Source organism: Lactuca virosa, chromosome 4 (genome assembly GCF_052849685.1).
Source record: "Lactuca virosa cultivar CGN04683 chromosome 4, Lactuca_virosa_CGN04683_v6, whole genome shotgun sequence".
In the NCBI taxonomy this organism is placed as follows: Eukaryota; Viridiplantae; Streptophyta; class Magnoliopsida; order Asterales; family Asteraceae; genus Lactuca; species Lactuca virosa.
In genome coordinates, this window is record NC_136429.1 from 479000486 (window position 1) to 479018397 (window position 17912).

The window sequence follows — 17912 nt, forward strand, 5'->3', positions numbered from 1 at the left end:
GTAACACACATGCATATATATCTATATAGCAACCGGTTACTCTTAAGAAAAACTCAATCCTTGTGTAACAACTTTTATAAGAGCATAGACCAATTCCTATTAAGAATGATATGGATGAAAAAGATGATGACAATGATTCTTTTGACGAACCAGAACCTTGCAGAAGACCAACAAATGCCAACTTAAAAATATTACAGAAAGAACGTTAACATATTAATTCTTGAGAGTGGCATTAGATATGTCGAGCATTTGGTGGACAGAGTTTGCGAGGTAGCTTTTGCAAACTCCAATCTTTATTCTGAAAATTATAAACCACCAGAAAGAAAGTCAATATCAAAGTAGAAAAACCCATAAACCATTCAATCAATTACTGTGAAAATAAAAAAACAATATAATTGAGAAAAGAAGTGTACCGACTGAAATAAAAACCAACCTTCAATGGCACATAGATGTTAGGGTTTAACCACTCCAATTGCATGTGAAAACCTTTGAGTGGATGCACAATGAATACGTAGAACAAAAAAATTAGGTTAAAATCGATGCGTATGAAATGGCACAATATAAATTGAAAGATTGAGAATCTTGATGAAATTAAGGGCAGAAAGTGAGTTGATTTCACAAAAATCTAGCCTGATTTCGTGAAGACCAACTGCCCACAGCTCGGGACTATCGCCAGACAGCCCCGATTCAGGATATGAGGATCCGCTACCATTGTCATCGGGTTGGTCACGCGAACACCAACTACCCACAGCTCGCGGCCAAGCCGGCGCAGGCTCCAGCGCCAGCTACACTGAAGATTACTAACGGGGGTCAGGGTCGAGAAGCACCCCCGAGGGCCCAGGGACGCGCCTTCCAGCTTACAGGAGAGGAGGCCAGAGCAGCACCAGATGTGGTTGCTGGTATGTTTCTATCCCTTATCTTACTGATTATATATGTTTTATGCTTGTATGTTTGTACCTGTGATTAGGTACGTTTTTAGTTAACTCCTTAACTGATTTGGGATTATTTGATTCGGGGGCGATTCGGTCGTTTGTCTCTCAGACATTTAGTAGGGAGTTCGGTTTGCCAGTAGGAGAGCTAGAGTGTTCGTTACGAGTCTCTATCGCCAACGACCACGATATTTCCGCTTCTTCAGTCTATCGGGGTTGCGTATTGGAGATCTTTGGAGTATCTTTCCCGATAGACCTGATTCTGATTCCTATGGGGGGTGTATGTGTGATCGTGGGTATGGACTGGCTTAGTCGCTTCGCTGACATGATCGACTGCGAGGATCAACGAGTGGTAGTTTAAACCCCAAGTGGGGGAGAACTGATTGTTTATGGAGAGGGCACCAGATTGGGATTAGGGTTTTGTTCGCCTTCCAGGGCTCGTCAGTACATTCAGCACGGGTGTGCGGGTTATCTAGCGTATGTGGTGAATACGCGGGTCAGGGATCTGGTTTCAGTATCAGAGGTTCCAGTGGTCAGAGAGTTTGCTGACGTGTTTCGGGAGGAGTTACCCGGAGTGCCTCCGGAGAGGCAGGTTAAGTTTAGGATCGACCTAGTGCCGGGTGCGGCCCCTATCGCCAAGGCGCCGTACCGGTTGGTACCACCAGAGATGCAGGAGCTGTCATCACAGTTGCAGGAGCTGATGGGTAAGCAGTTCATTCGTCCGAGCAGTTCCTCGTAGGGAGCGCCGATACTCTTCGTCATGAAGAAGGATGGTTCACACCGGATGTGCATTGATTACCGGGAGTTGAACAAGTTAACGGTGAAAAACCGCTATCCACTCCCGAGGATAGATGATCTTTTCGATCAGTTGTAGGGAGCATCTTGGTTCTCCAAGATAGACCTGAGGTCCAGGTACCATCAGGTCAGGGTCAGGGAGGAGGATGTTGAAAAGACCGCGTTCCGAACTCGTTATGGACATTATGAGTTCGTGGTGATGCCGTTTGGGCTCACCAATGCACCAGCAGTATTTATGGACCTGATGAATCGGGTCTGCAGACCGATGCTCGATCGCTCGGTCATAGTGTTCATAGATGATATCTTGGTGTACTCCAAGACCCGAGAGCAGCATGAGGAGCATCTGCAGGAGTTATTGGGAGTTTTGAGGCGAGAACAACTTTATGCCAAGTTCTCGAAATGCGAGTTTTGGTTACGAGAGGTCCAGTTCCGGGGACATCTCGTTAACCAGGATGGGATTTTGGTCGATCCGGCCAAAATCGAGGCGGTTATGCAGTGGGAGGTTCTGAAATCTCCCTCAGACATCATGAGCTTTTTGGGATTGGAAGGGTACTACCGGAGATTCATACATGATTTCTCTAAGATTGCATTACCCCTCACTCGTCTGACGAGGAAGGGGTGGATTTCCGGTGGGGCCCCGAGCAGCAGAGGGCGTTTGAGACCCTCAGACAACGACTATGCGAGGCTCCAGTCTTGACTCTTCCGGAGGGAGTTGAGGATTTTGTGGTGTTTTTTGATGCATCCATCACGGGACTGGGAGCGGTCCTCATGCAGAGAGGACGGGTGATAGCCTATGCATCGCGACAGTTGAAGCCGCATTAGACGAGATACCTTACTCATGATCTGGAGCTGGGAGTGGTGGTATTCGCTCTCAAGATTTGGAGACATTACCTCTATGGGGTCTGATGTACCATTTACACGGACCACAAGATCCTGTGACACATCATGGATCAGCCGAACCTAAACATGAGACAACACAAATTGCTGGATGTAGTCAAGGACTATGACTGTGAGATCCTTTACCACCCAGGTAAAGTGAACATGGTTGCAGACGCTCTGAGCCGCAAGTCAGCTGGATCTTCTACTCCAGTGACATGCATGAGGATTTCAGTGGATTCTCCACTTGTGGGCTTGATCAGGGAAGCCCAGGCAGAGGGTATGCGTCAGGAGAATTGGAAGCTTGAGAGGATTAGAGGTGAGAACACCCAGTTTGTTTAGGATAGTCGGGGATTATTGACACGTTGCAGTCGGTTCTGGGTTCCGATGTCTGGTGGGGTCAGACAGACTATATTGGAGGAGGCTCATAAGTCTCGCTTCTCTATTCACCCGGGGGCCACCAAGATATACCGGGACTTGCGATTGAGTATCGCAAGTTACTGGGGGTCGTGCATGAAGCGAGAAATCACTTGGTATGTTGAGAGGTGCTTGACCTGTAGGATGGTCAAGGCCGAGCACCAGAGGCCACATGGCAAGCTGCAGCCTCTGGAGATTCCCATGTGGAAATGAGAGCAGATCATGATGGACTTCATCGCCAAGCTTCCGAGAAAGACGAAGGGGTTCGACGCTATTTGGGTCATCGAGGATCAATTGACCAAGAGTGCTCATTTTCTGCCCATTCGGGAGAGCTCACCGGCCAAGAAGCTGGCCGATGTGTATATACGTGAGATTGTCGCTCGTCATGGGGTTCCGGTATCTATCGTCTCAGACCGTGATGTTTGGTTTACCTCCCGATTTTGGCAGAAGTTCCATGAGGAACTGGGCACACAACTGTATTTTAGTACAACCTATCATCCGCAGACGGACGGCCAGAGTGAGGGGACCATACAGACTCTTGAGGACATGTTGAGAACCTGTGTTATTGACTTCGGTGGGAGTTGGGACTCCTACCTACCCCTCGCAGAGTTCTCCTACAACAACAGCTTTTACTCCAGAATTGGTGCTCCACCTTATGAGCTGTTGTATGGATGAAGATGCCTTACCCCAGTCTGTTGGGGCGAGGTGGGTCACAGGGTGATGGGTCGGACCGAGGTAGTCCTACAGACTACCGAGACGATTCAGCAGATTAGACAGCAGCTGCAGACCGCACAGAGTCGGCCAAAGAGCTACGCCGACCGGCGCCGATCTGAGTTGGAGTTTCAGGTCGGTGACATGGTACTCCTGAAGGTCTCACCCTGGAAGGGTGTGATCCGCTTCAGGAAGAGGGGGAAATTGGGTCCCCGATACATTAGACCATTCAGGATCATTGCCAGGGTTGGCAAGGTGGCCTATAGACTAGAGCTAACAGAGGAGCTTAGTCAGTTCCACAGTACTTTCCATGTTTCATAGTTGCGGAAGTGTGTCATGGACAAGGGGGCAGTAGTGTCACTAGATGATATTCAGGTTGATGAGCGCCTGAACTAAGTGGAGAGGCCGGTGGCGGTCTTGGAGAGGAAAGTGAAGGTGCTACGGAACAAGGAGGTACCTTTGGTACTGGTACAATGGGAGCACCGGAAGGGATCTGAGTGGACTTGGGAGCCGGAGGCTGAGATGCGGGAGCATTATATGGAGTTGTTCACCGCAGCAGACTTCGAGGACGAAGTCTAGTTCAATTGGGGGAGAATTGTAACACCCCGAATCTCAGGTATAAATTTTACAGCTTTATTTCCATTTTAAAAGGTCTACTCGATGAGTCGGACGCCCTGACTCATCGAGTAGGAACGAAATCAGCCGCGTGTTTTAAGTGACCAACTCGACGAGTCGGAGGACACGACTCGACGAGTTGGAGCTAGTGGATGAAACCCTAATTTCCGGGGTATTGCACCCTTTTTAAAGGGTCATTGGCCTCCCTTACAGCCCCCCTTGAGCTCAGAAACCCTAAATCGTGTTTACTCTCCATATTTGTGTGTTTTAAGCTTGGAAGGTGAATATTGGTGAGAGGAGCTTGAAGTTCAAGAAGCTTGGATCAAGGAGAAGTTTTAGATTCGGATTCTACTCCATCTTAGCATCACATTGAAGGTAACAAGTCGTTACCTTGGCTCTCCATTAGCTAGATCTCTTCATTCATGGGGTTAGAACCCTTTTTAGTGGATTATGGTGGTATATCCGGTTTTGGGGCAAGATCTGAGGTTGCAATTTCAGATCTGGACTCCTTAAGCCCCTTATTATCATAAAGTCTCAGCCTTTGTCAAGCTATGGCCTTCCCTTTGCCTTGAGCTTCTTCTTTAGCTTGGTTTTGTCTCTTAAGACCTTGCATGCATGTAAAGTTTGCAACTTTACGTGATAACTAGGCCCTAGGAGGCTAGATCTAGCGTTTGGAACTTTGGAATGGCTCGAAATCATCTGGACAAGAAATGAACTATATGAACTCGACGAGTCGGGTAAGCCGACTCGACGAGTTGGGTAGGGTTTTCCCGCTGTTGGTTTCTGCATGGACTCGGGGAGTCAGTAGAGGACTCGAAGAGTCAGTAAGGGTTTTCCCCGACTTCTGGACATGCGTAAACTCGACGAGTTGGTTGGAAACTCGGCGAGTCAGTGAGGGTTTATGACCTTCTAAACTCTTAAGGAACTCGACGAGTTGCTAGCTGCACTCACCGAGTTGGGTCAACATGGACTATTGACTTTGACCGTTGACTTTGACTTGGACCAAGGGTTGACCAGTTTGACCTCTGGGGGTATTTTGGTAATTTGGGAATATATGGAAGGGAGTCACCCTGTGGTTGTAGGTGTTAGACTTGGAACTATATTTAAAGGAGTTTGGCTTTATCACTTCGAGCTACTTGCGAGGTGAGTTATCCTCACTATATCAACAAGGTCTAAGGCACCAATGTCAGCCCTTTTCAGATTTGTATCTGGGTTTATTACATGATATGCTTATTGATTTACATCCTGGTAGTTAGGATGGTGATATGCTTAGTGACCTGGTTAGGTTGATATCCTGGTATATAGGATGATGCTATGCTTAGTGACCTGGTTAGGTCGATATCCTGGTATATAGGATGATGCTATGTTAGTGACCGGTTAGGTCTGCATCCTAGTTATAGGATGTTGCTATGATTGATGATCTGTTAGATCGGTTTGACTGTTATATATGCTAGTGTACGATATTATATGCACATGTTTATTTAATTAGGGGAATTAGGTTGAGGCAGTCCTGCTTTGTGCTGAAGGCCAACATACCCAGGGTGGTCCAGGAGGGCATGTTGGTCAGACTGAAGGCTCGACGAGCGGTCCGGATAGGCTGTAGGCCCTGCGAGGCGGTCCAGACCTGCCGAAGGCTCGGAGAGCGGTCCAGTAGGCTAAAGGCCTGTGAGGCGGTCTAGTCAGGCTGAAGGCTCATTATGCATGTTGTTTGGTTATATGTTATTGTTATATGGCGTTGTTATTTTGGGGGTAACTCACTAAGCCTTCGAGCTTACATTTATCGATTATTGTTTCAGGTACTTCTAATGATCACGGGAAGGCGAAGGCATGATCGTACAGCTCCTCATATTTCATGATTTTTTCATTTTGATTCTGGGATACTCTGACATTATACTATTTTACAAACAAGTTTTGTAATAATCGTTGGTTTTGAAAATGTTTTAAAAAGTTTAAATCTGGCATGATTTTTATGAGTGTTACAAGAAGTTTGGGTCTGGATTGTTGGGCCTGATGGCCCACTGTGGAATAAGGCCTCTGGGACTAGAACTGAGATTTATGGTATTGGGCCTTTTGGGCCATAATGGGCCATTAGAATTTATTTATTTTGGGCCAAGAGTATGTTGGGCTTAAGTTAAGGCCCATTTGAGGAGTTGGGGCCAATTTGGAAAATTGGGCCATTGGTGGGCCACTAGTGGGCTTGGAGAGACTATTTAGATTTGGGCCTTTGATGTTATGGTGTTGGGCCTTAGAAATTAGCCAAATTAGATCAAGGGTAAAATAGTCATTTTATCCTAAGAAGGATTTTTAGTTTTTGACTAAGTGTTGTTGTGGTAATGAATGCTCGGGGAGTCGTCGGAGTAGCGGTTAGAGATTTCTTGTCATGAGATTCTGCATTCAGCCTTGCGAGGTGAGTTACCTTCTTGGTAGCAGTGAGTCTAAGGCACCAAGGTCGGCCCACTAGTAGGAGTTTGTAGTTAGATGATTGTCTTTGTGATAATTATATGGTATGATACTATCTGTTATGATTTATGTGCTAGTATGCTATGGTATTATGTGATAGTGGTAGGGGTGAAATAGACCCCGTATCCGGTCAAGAAGACCGAAGGGGTAGGTCAGGCACCCAGATATGCCTGGCAGTATGATTACGTATGCTATTATGTGGTAGTGGTAGGGGTGAAATAGTCCCCATAACCGGTTGAAAGAGACCGAAGGGGTAGGCCATCACCCTGATATGCTAGGCTGTTACCGGTTGAAAGAGACCGAAGGTGTAGGCCAGCACCCTGATATGCTAGGTGGTTACTGGTTGAAAGAGACCGAAGGGGTAGACCAGCATCCTGATATGCTAGGGAGTATGTTATTGTATGGTATGTGGTATGATGGGGGAACACACTAAGATTTGTGCTTACGGTTTTCAGTTTTTGTTTCAGGTACTTCTAGCTCGAAGGGGAAAGGGCCGGCTTGATCGTATCGCATCACACCATGGATTTTCCGCACTAGTGATTTTGGGATTATGACTCTGATGATGATTTTATATGTATCATGGATTGCACAACTAAACTATTTTATGTTTTCATGGTTTTGGGAAAAATGGAATGGCTTGTTTTGTAATTGTTAAACTTAAAATTGAAATTTTCAGATTGTAAAAATTTAAGGGTGTTACAGGTTGGTACAACTCTTTGTTTATGATGGTTAATCTTTCATAAGTATATTGCTATTTGCATATGTACATTGCCATTTACTATAAGTTTAAATGTCATTTGCATAACTATATTGCCAGTTGTTATATATTTAAATTACATTTATAACATTAGTACATTGCCAATTGTTGTAGGTTTAAAGGACCTTGAATAAGTACTTTTCCAATTGCATATAATATGACAAGTTGCAATTCTAGACGTTAATCGTTCATATGAGTGATCAATACATTTGGACTTAACCATTACCAGTTTTTCGTTTGAAACAGACCATTACACTTTCATCATTACAAATACACCATTAAAATTTTACCATTAAAAATGGACCGTTATAAACCGACCCTTACACATTCACCTTTACAGAACCATTACAATAACAAATACTACTATTAAAAATTAATATAAATAAGTTGTAATTTTGAAGACTAAACCTAAATATATATATATATATATATATATATATATATATATATATATATATATATATATATATATATATATATATATATATATATATATATATATATATAGACCATTACGCAACATTGCATTTTCATTACACATATACAAGAAAGATTACATAATCCACCATTATTACATTACAGAAGTAACAACCAATTCCGGCGCAAGCCTACATAATCCAACATCGAAACACCCCCTTAATATTATTGGTGCATGTGCCAATGGCTAACCAATCAAACTCCACTTTAACAGATTTTTCTATGAAAAATGAGATCTATGCTTTTGGAGTGGTACTGCTAGGAATACTAACAGGGATGATGGTGTATGATGAGGAGAGAGCCCTTAAAAAGGAAAATTTGGTGGAATGGGTTATACCATTGTTAGCAGATGAGGTAAGCATGAAAATTATTATGGACCCACAACTTCAACATAACGATTGTCCTCCAAAGGGAGCATTCAAGTTGGCTCAACTTGTTTTAAACTGTCTTCATCCAAAAAAAGACGAACACCCATCAATGGAGGAAATCTTGCAGGTGCTGAATCGTTGTTATCATGAAGAAATCAAAATAGTTTGACTCTTAAAATTTAAACATATAGTTCTTAAGACCTGAGAATGTAAAGAATATGATCCTGGAAGACAGCTGAATAAATAGGCAGTAACATAGTGATTATTAGATCCATTTGTAGGATGTCCAAATGGACTAATATATTTTCTGAGATTTTTGGGTAAGTAATTGGCCACTAGATCATGCATGTGGCACTATTTTGAGTCAAAGCGTGTTGGATTTCCAAACGTTGGATTATAAGAACCTTTTACGATCTATTTGTCAAATTTTATTGATATATGTTCTGTAACGAATTTGTAAATATCACTATACACTAGATAGTTTATAATATAATTGAGTATTACACGGATGTAAAGTGTGACAACCCAAAAATCTTCGCCTTGTAAGTTCAGCCATTCAATCCAACCGAGTGTCAGACTCATTTCTGCTATCTTTTAGCATTATTTAGATTCCGTAAGGGTTCAAAGCTCAAGTAATTCAAGCATGGGGTATACGATTGAGTTGCGTAAGTTCTTCGCGTTGAAATCAAGTCGAACACTCCATTAGAGGGAGTGTACGTCCGTACACATGAGTGTATGGCCATACATACATGTGTGTGCGGCCGTACACCCATGTTGGCCTTACACCCCCTCCATAAGAGTGATATCCTTCCCTTTCTAAGCCATTTCCTCAGTTTCCAAGTCAAGAACATCGATTTCTCTCTCAACTATCATCAAGACTTTCACCCGATCTTCAAGAATGTAAGCCTTCTTCCATTTTGATTTCTTGATATTCTTCTTAACCTAGTAACACCCTTTGATTTCATCCATTACAAATCATCTTTTGGGTAGATCTTCAAATCTTCATCCATTTCACCAAGAACACCAAGAACACACACTTGTTCTTGGTGATTGTGAACCTTCTTGAGCCTCCAAATCGTAAGTACTCTTTCCCTATGCTTAGTACTTGATAGGAACACTAGATTAACACTTTAAAAACGACCAAAACTCAAGATCCAAAGGAGTGTACGGACGTACACCCATGTGTGGCCGTACACCCATCAAAACACCCCTAAAGGGCCTTCAAAGTGCAAACCTAGCTTCAACACTTGATGAGCAATTGTCCCACAAGCTTCCCTATCATTAAAAGACACTTCTGTGCACTTGTTACCATGAGTGTATGGCCGTACACTCCATGGCCGTACACCCATGGCCACACACTCCATTTAGTGGTCGTACACTCCCCTTAGATGAATCACATGCGATTCTAACACTTGGTCCAAGTGTTTCCTAGTCCCTAAAGGTGTTTCCTTGCATGTGGTTGCTTCTAAACACTATATTCATGCCATTATATGCCATTATATGTCATTTAGGACTCATTTGTGTCTTAGGACTTCATTCGTGGAACTCCTCATCCTTACGCGCATATTCGTTTGAATCACCCACATAAGGTGAGTTCATACCCCTGTAATCAATCTTTTAAACTGTTTTAAATGCTTTTAAGGGGGGGGGGGGATACAAGTTGAACACAATGATAATTGTGTAAATGTTTGTTATAAACATCTTTCAAAAGATTGCTTATGTCTTTTATAAATGATCAAAACATTTCAAAAACTCTTTTAAAGTTATGTTACTTTATAGTTTATAAAACTCCGTTTTTAAAGTACAATCATAACTTAGTAAATAAACGAGTCTTTTCAGTAACAGTTCAAGTAAACATACTAGTAAACTATAATAGGTATAGTTTAGGGGTTCAGTTCATACTAGATGCTAGAACATACTATAAAGAGAAACAGGGAGGTAGATACAATACACGATAACATATAGAACATACTATAAAGAGAAACAGGGAGGTAGATACAATACACGATAACATAGAGAACATACTATAAAGAGAAACAAGAAGGAAGATACAATACAACAAAGAGACATACTATACACTATAACAGAACGAATATACTAAATGCTATAGCAGAAGAACAATACAAGATCTAATTATACAAATAATCACTAACTCATTGTTCTAAACAAAAGGTGATAGTAAATTGGGTATACATGATCATATAACTTTAATGTGAATTTACACGGCCTAGCAATTTGTTTGCGGAAGTCGCGTTTGGTCCCCAAAATCTCTTGCAGGGAGAGCGTATAGTATGGGTACTACTCATCACATTATGACCTTAATAAAACAAACATGTTTTAAAGGTAATCAGTACTTCAGTATGTCAATTCAATAGACAACTGTGTACTTACATTTTCCCATTACTTTCATATTGTGACAGTTCCACTTGAAAGTTAATGCAAACTATTTTCGAGTTAAGATAGTTATAAACTAGGGAAAACTTACATCTTTTCAAACTACAAACAGAACAGTCGAGTCTAGTACATTCAGTAGATAGGGGGCCTATAATGCTAACTTTATGATTCCTTAGTTTATACATCAGGAATATATATTAATCGGATCCGACAGGTAGTAAGATGTGTGCCTTCCGCTTTATTTTCTGTTCCTTGTTTGGTTGTGGGCTTAGAGCAGATTCACCCAGCCTACTATATATCCGATCTTAGCTATATATATATATATATATATATATATATATATATATATATATATATATATATATGTTTCGTATACACCAAGTAATCATAAGGGGTACCAGGTATGGGCCAGGTCATAGGACACTAATTCAATGCACCATGTTCTAGTACAAAACATACTTTTCAAATAGAACATTTGGTATACAAAACTAGAAACTTACCCAGTAAAGGGTTTAATCCATTTTATTAAACCAGTATAACTTAAAGGACCTTAGGTGGTTAATTCTATAATACCTTAGTTTATACATCAGGGTTATATATAATTAATATCCGATAGGTAGTTGGATGTGTTCTTTCCGCCTCATTTCCTGTTCCTTTTTTGGTTGTGGGCTTAGGGCAGATTCACACAATTAACTATCTGTTCGATATTAGATTATATATAGCTAGTATAAACTAAGTGATTATAGAAGGAACCACTGTGGTTACCAATTTTTAATAAAAGAAATAAGGGTTTTCTTAAAAGAATATTTTCATCAAATATAAAGGAACTATTACAGTTAACTCCGTGAGTACCAAGTGAATACACTAGGGTTATATACAATGAAGATCTAACAACCAATGGGATGTTTGCCTTCCGCCTCATTTCCTGTTCCTTGTTTGGTTGTGGGCTTAGGGCAGATACACACACCCGATTGTTTTTTACTCTGGGTTTTATATAACTTGTATCCATTTAGTACTCATAGAGAGGATTGTAGAGTCATTTTTACTTATCTTTCATCAAAGCAGGAAATATAGGATTTTCTGGAGGAACAGGCGAACTTTTCTAAAAAGAACTTACAACTTACTACAACTTTCTTACAACTTACTTACATCACTAAAATCTTATGAACTCACCAGCTAAAATGCTGATCTACTCTTTCAAAATAACTTGTATTCTCAGGAGACCAGTAAACAGGTACGCACACTGGGATTTAGAAGATGGAGCAGTTTAGCTTCATGACTTGTTTTGTTATTTACTTTTTGTCTATGTTATGTGAACCACATACTTTGTAAACACTTTATTTCTAATGAAATGGTTGTTTATTAATTTGCTTACTATGATGCATGACTTGTGATACTAAACACGACATCCTCCACCCCTGAACGTTTCCGCCGTTCCGGTTTTGGGGTGTGACATAAAGTCTAAATATTTTTAGATCATAACAAGTTAAAGATCATAAACATATTGAATCATTATATTCTTGATTGATAAATATTTTGAATCATCTCTATTTGGATTATATTATGTTCAACATTTGTAACGTCCCCAAAATTATGAGGTAAAAATTTCATTTTTAATTCAACCAAAACATTAACAATCTTCAAGTCAAACATTCAATATCCTTTTATCTAAATATTCAAAGGTACTTTATAAGAAAAAAACAGTTATCAGAATACAATTACGAAATTATCATAATGTGGAAACATGGGTGGATGCGCTGCGATCATGTTGGACCATTTCCTTTCGAACCGGAAGTACCAGAAACCGTAACCATAAAAACCGTAAGCACAAAGTTTAGTGAGTTTCCCAAAATACCACATACCATACATACCATTATGCCTAGCCCTCACATTGGGCCCATCCTACCTTAATCAGCCTAGCCCTGCTAAACAAAGTGTCTAGCTCAATCATACAAATGAAAAAGTCACATAGACAGTTAGCACCTACATAACATACAATGGGCCTAGCCCTTCCTGAACCATGGGCCTAGCCCAACATAAAAATGGGCCTAACCCATTATAAAATAGGCCTAGCCCAACATACCATGAAGGAGTCACAAAGACAACTAGCATATCATATCCTAGTGGGACGGCATTGGTGCCTTCGACCCACGAGTACAGTGAAGAGACTCACCTCAAGCTGCTGAAACACTCGAATAAATCTCTGACTGCTGGTCCGGAAAATCCCCTCGCTATCAACATCAAATGACATCCAATTCTTAATTAGGTTCCTACCTCAAACTAAGAGTCTAAGCTACTTAGCCCAAAACCAGGGTAAAAGACCATTCTACTCTTCATCTCACTTGGCCCAATGCCAAGGCCCAACTCAACTGCTTCCAAGGCCCAAATCCTAAACGATAATCCAAAGCCTAATATAGCCCAATATTCCAAATTGGGCCTAAAACCCATCATGGGCCTAAATCCAAAGAGCCCAAAAATATAAGTCTAATGGCCCAACAAGGAAAAACTAAGAAAACCCAACCAATGGCCCAAACCGAGAATACTAAGCCCAAACTCCCATCTGCTTAGTACGCGGGGCGTATTCAACTCGTACGCCAAGCGTACTCCGTCCGGGGTCAGTACACGTATCGTACCAGCTGGGTACGCCCAGCCTACCCTCCAGACTACCAACCCATCTCATTAAGCACTTAATCAACTAAGACAAAGTGCCGAACTCTTAGATCTGATTCTTTAAGGCTACCTATCACGTAATGTTGACAACTTTACATTTATGTATTGATTAAAGGGACCCAAAAGCTCAAAAAGAGATTAATAAAGGTCTTAATGCTTGCATGGACCAATATCTTCCATAAAGTTGATATTTTTATGAAAATGGGGACTAAATGGAGCCAAAATATAGCATTCATAGCTTCTGGAGTAGATCAAAAGCTCTCCTTTAACTCAAAAGCTAAAAAAGTGCACAAAGTACACCATGAACTAGATCTAACACCAAAGACCATCAAGGTGAGAGCTTTTTACCTCAAAAATGCTTGCAAATGAGAAGAAGATGTTGGATCTACAAGCTCAAGCTATCCCCTCAAGTGATCTGCTTCTTCTTCTTCTTCACAATCCACCAAGAAACACTCTTTCAAGCTCAAAACTCACCAAATCACTCTAGGGTTTCTATCTCAGGGCAATAGGAGATGGAGGTTGGTCTAAAATGTCCAAAAGATGATTTAATGATGCTTAAATAGGGTGCAAACCCTAAAAATCAAGGTTTTCATCTGGCTAGAGTACGACCCACGTACTCCCAGTACGCTAAGCATACTCCATGAAGGTTCGCGATCCTTTCATCCTAGTACGCCCAACGTATTCCCTTGTACGCACTGCGTATATGGCATAACCTTTTAAACCACCAACTTCGGAAGGCCATAACTTCTTCGTTCTGAGTCCGATTTCGACGATCTTTATATCCATGGAAAGGTAACAAGAAGCTATACACTTCTATCAACTCATCCTTGCCTTAAATATTCCCGAACTAAAATCCGAAATTCATAAAAAGCCCAAACTGACAATTTACTACAATACGGAAGTGGGACTAGACTCTGCTTTATTACAATACGGAAATGACCAAGATATAGTAAAGTTAGGGAGATATGTTAGAGGACCCAAAGAGAATAATGAAAACATTAATCATGGCCAAACATGAATTCACACATATTTAATGTCCCTAACATCCAAGTTCATAATAGAGAATACAAAGGATGGTTTTCTTTTCTCTCAATTAAACATGATCAAAATTAAAAGAAAATAATGGTGGGTTATTTAGTAGAAATCAGATTTGTTGGGTTTTCTATGCAAACATTATCCTTAATGTACATGTACCCTAGGATCTAAGTTTTACTATTATAACAACCTTGTTAGTTGAGATCTTCTTATTTGATTGGTAAATTAATTACAAATTAATTCTAATTAATTTGAACTAGTTTCTAATTAATTTATTAATCTTATAATAAATTAATAAAGTATTATCTTGTTCTCCTACATCTATTTCTCATAATTCTTGCTCTTGAGGGCAACCCAAAAAGGACATTGCTATTATTCCCAAAAACATACCAATTAGTTATGACATTGGACACCTATTTCCAACAAGATTTAGATGTACCTGATAAAGATGAAAGAGATACTACTATAACTACTCCAAGTGTATTGTGCGTTTTGCATAATCCCATATCATATAAGGCACTTTAAGTGATAAAGTGAGGGGTGACAGACAAATAGCATTGGCCTAAATTGTAACCAGTAAAAATAGAAAAAGCTAGGGGTGATAATGGTTTACCAAAGGAAACATTGATACTAGTGCATTTGATGACGTTTTGGGTGATGGAGATATACCAAAGGGAAATATTAAAACCATTAAAATACAACAATTATATACTGCAAATAGATGTAATTGATAATGATCCAAACATTTATTTACGTCCCAATGAATACTAATATGTTGGTGCTATATATTAGTAGTAGGCGACAAACAAAGTCTTTAGAAAACAATAAATGAAGATAGTAATAGTGGTTCATAAAATCCAAATCCGATCTTACTATAATCTGATATGGATTTGTCCAGATTTTAGGGTGGATTTGGATTTAATCCTAATCTAGTTTCAAAGAACTTTGATCTTATTTGAGGTTGATTTGACCTAACGTTTTGGTGGATTTAGAAGTAAATATGGGTGAATCCGATTGTTGACCTACGGCAAAATATGATTGGGGCGTAGGATATGGATTTGGTTCTAATCTGACCGATCGGATTAATCTGATCCAGATTTGGTAAATTTGGGTTTTTTTGTATCCGGTTTTTCAGATCAGTTCAGATTTGTTTCCAAATTCGATTTTTATAAGCATATATATATATATATATATATATATATATATATATATGTATGTATGTATGTATGTATGTATGTATGTATGTATGTATGTATGTATGTAGACACACATCAATTCTATAGTGTGGTAGATCAATAAAGTTACTTGCCAAACATGGGACAAATTATACAAGGAATTCAATTACAAAAGGAGATAAATGATGATCTTGTTATGGTTTTGCGCAAATGATATTTTGAATAAGAAGTTTTGGATACAACCTTAAGAAGAAGGATGATCAAAAAACTTTTTAAACCAAAAACTTATTCATCGCTTGATTTCCAAGACAAGCCTTTTAAAGGTTGTTAAGCATTTAATGACAATGAAGACTTATGAACTTTAATTGACAAACACTATGTAAAAGTGAAGAGAGACTTATATCATGTAAAACGTGGCAAAATAAGGGCCAGGGTCAAATCTAAAGGAGCAACTTTTGATATTGATGGATGCGTTCCATAAAAAGAAGTAAATTGAAAGTAAAGGGAAAAACTATCATTTCAAATAAAGAGGTTGCCCTTGGTTATCGTTTCAACATATAATGAAGAGGAAATTTGGAATATAAAAATGTTTCAGGGTGAAAATACTTGTTTTAAAACCAAATATGTAAAAACCTTCACTTACAAATTCTTAGCTAACACCATACTCCAACAAGTGGTACATGAAAAGCTTAAAAAAAATATGGATTAGGGATATCACAAATGAAGGTTTTCAGGGCTAAGCTTAGGGCATAATTATTTAATAAAATTATGAGAGCCAGTATTCATTGTTAAGGGATCATGTGTTGGAGTTGCAGACTCATAAATAAGGGACTATAGTGAAAATTGATGTCTACAATGAACCTAATACGTCCCTAGAAACAAGGACTTTTAAATGTATCTACATTTTCTTGGGTCCAGTTAAACATGGATTTAAGGCTAGGATGAGAGAATTTTCAGAATAAATAGGTTTCTTTATGAAGGGTACATAACTGCTACAAGCAAAGCACTTCGAAGGAAATGCATTGTTACAATATAGACCCATATATAGATGAAACATGTGGACTAGGTCAAACTGTCTAATAACATTAAGTCGCCCAAAAGATCACAAATATGTTAGTTTCTTACATTAGAAGTTTATATTTACTCAAAGATAAAACTTACTAATTTTTCATTTAACAATGCAGGTGGTAAGCTAATGAAGAATAGAAAGGGGGTTGAAGGTAAAGGTAACATCTAGGGTCTAAGTCTCAGTGAGAATTACTTTATAGTTACATGTAACAAGTACCATAACAGAGTGCATAACTCGAGAAGGTGAAATGGACAAGGTGGACGCACACCTTAGATGGTGGAACTGTTTAGTTTTGGTTGTTAATGGTTTTTAGCTATAATGGTTTCTAGTTGTTATGGTTTGTCATTACTTTGATCAAAACACTAGGATGATATTTTGGTAGTTAATGTTTGACATTAGGTTGATCAAAACAATGAAATAATTTAAATGACATTATGTAGACATGGTTGGTAAATTACAATGCCTAGTTTAATCTCTAACATGGCTTAATTTATATAGTAACTTTGTTTTGATATAGTTATTAGTTTAAATGACATTTGTATAATTACATTGTTATTTGGTTGGTACAACTCATTTTTTTATGATGGTTAATCTTTCATAAGTATATTGTTATTTGCATATGTACATTGCCATTTACTATAAGTTTAAATATTATTTGCATAACTATATTGCCAGTTGTTATATATTTAAATAACATTTATAACATTAGTACATTGCCAATTGTTATAGGTTTAAAGGACCTTGAATAAGTACTTTGCCAATTGCATATAATATGACAAGTTGCAATTCTAGACCTTAATCGTTTATATGAGTGATCAATACATTTGGACTTAACCATTACCAATTTTCCGTTTGAAACAGACCATTACACTTTCATCATTACAAATACACCATTAAAATTTTACCATTAAAAATGGACCGTTATAAACCGACCCTTACACATTCACCTTTACAGAACCATTACAATAACAAATACTACTGTTAAAAATTAATAAAAATAAGTTGTAATTTTGAAGACTAAACCTAATATAGACCATTGCGCAACATTGCATTTTCATTACACATATACAAGAAAGATTTCATAATCCACCATTATTATATTACAAAAGTAACAACCAAAACCTAAAATAACAAAGCGCTAGCACCATACCAAAACAACTGAAA